Source organism: Ovis aries, chromosome 15 (genome assembly GCF_016772045.2).
Source record: "Ovis aries strain OAR_USU_Benz2616 breed Rambouillet chromosome 15, ARS-UI_Ramb_v3.0, whole genome shotgun sequence".
Lineage (NCBI taxonomy): Eukaryota > Metazoa > Chordata > Mammalia > Artiodactyla > Bovidae > Ovis > Ovis aries.
The window spans coordinates 59,909,638-59,911,525 of record NC_056068.1 but is presented as its reverse complement, the minus strand read 5'-3'; the positions used below and the strand labels follow the sequence as shown (position 1 = coordinate 59,911,525).

General features: G+C 47.2%; 1 pseudogene; it reads right to left on the bottom strand.

Moving 5' to 3' along the window:
• Nucleotides 1-999: 999 nt before the first annotated feature.
• Nucleotides 1,000-1,522, bottom strand: LOC106990487 (zinc finger HIT domain-containing protein 3-like; annotated as a pseudogene).
• Nucleotides 1,523-1,888: the final 366 nt, after the last annotated feature.

Sequence of the window (1,888 nt, the reverse complement as noted above, 5' to 3'; positions counted from 1 at the left end):
AGCTATGGTTTTTCCAGTAGTCATGTAAGGATGTGAGAGTTGGACTATAAAGAGAGCTGAGCGCCAGAGAATTGATGCTTTCGAACTGTGATGTTGGAGAAGACTCTTGAGAGTCCCTTGGACTGCAAGGAGATCCAACCAGTCCATCCTAAAGGAAATCAGTCCTGAATATTGATTGGAAGGACTGATGCTAAAGCTGAAACTCCAATACTTTGGCCACCTGATGCGAAGAACTGACTCATTTGAAAAGACCCTGATGCTGGGAAAGATTGAAGGCAGGAGGAGAACAGGATGACAGAGGATGAGATGGTCCGATGGCATCACCGACTTGATGGACATGTTTGAGTAAGCTCCAGGAGTTGGTTATGGACAGGGAAGCCTGGCATGCTGCAGTCTATGGAGTAGCAAAGAGTCAAACACGACTGAATGACTGAACTGAACTGAACTGAGGATCAACTTTAGGCTTAGAAGATTGATCTTTGGTTTGGTTTGGCTTTTACTAGGTTTCCAACAGAATGTGATTGTAATTTTGCTTCACCAAAGAGTCTACTTTTAAGGGTATTTGTGTATCAGGGTAAGCGGGAAAAAAAATCAGCTGACTCCTCTGAGTCCCGCCTAACAGTTTGCAAGTCTTCATCTTCTGTTCTAAGTGTCTAGAAGAGGGTTTTGTTGTTTGTTTTTGTTTTTATTATTATTATTATTTTTATTTAGAAACACTGAACAAGTTTTTGCTCAAATGGGTGTGGACTCTCAGTAAATATTTGTCTTAATTGTATCAAAAATAAAACACTTAAAAACCACCATTTGAACATCGAGTTCTCTCTCCATATGGGTCTGCCACCATGAGTACCTCCACCTGCCTGCGCCCCAGCCTGCAGCGCTGGAGGGGGTCTGGGGGGCCCACCTGACCTCAGCCGCTGAGTCCTGGCAGGGCCACCCCTGGGCAGGGCCCCCCACGTGATGGCCTCCCAGCAGGAGCAGGCAACACAGTAATCCACCTTAAGGACCCTTGTTCTGAGACGGCTCCATGATACTCGATACTCAGCAGCAGGCAGCAAACTCCACAAACAAGGGCTCCTGAGTCCAGGCTCTCATAAGCTTGGCCTTGTCGTCTGCCTGATCGAGGTCGACCATCAGCTGTCTGAGGTACGGGTTGAGCAGTAAGCTCCTCAGTGCTAAATTCTTTAAATCCTGCAAAGACACTCGGTCCTCTTCCTCATCACTATTGAGAAAATCAGCCAGAGTCGTCATCATCATCTTCGTTTTCCACAGGCTTTTTAGTTTTTGCAGTAAGAGCTGATCTTATTTTTTTCTTGACAGGACCAGTTGCAGGCTTGCGCTGCTCTTTGTGCTTCCGGAAGCAGGGCAAGGAGCAGTAGGGCACGTGGCAGGCAGGGCAGTGGTATTTGGGTTTTTCCAAAAAGACAACCCAGAAGGCGGTACCGCAGCTGAGCAACGCCTTGGTCTTTCCTGGGACGCGCCCCCCGCCTGTGCACCAGCCCCGGGCCCCCGAGCCCCACATGCACCTGTTTTTTTTTTTTTTTTAAATTTCAGGTGGTGTCTCACATATCTCTGTAGTCTGAATTTTGCAGCTATGACCTTAATGATGTTACAGGAGGTCAAACCTTTGCATGACCCTGAGAGCAGTCATCTCCTTAAATTGTTTCTTTTGGCACCTGACTTGCCTCACCCTAGTAGTGGCCCTGTGTCATTTCCTTTGGTCCCATCAACTGAATCAATAGCACCACAGTCTTCCTTGCAGGCAGAACAGAGAGCTGCGTCATCTGAGAGTTCTAAGAATCCCATGAGGTTCCCTTGGACTACACTCTCTTCCTCAGTGGCCTGTATCAATATTCCAAAGTCTAAGCATTGGATCACTTTCTAAGGC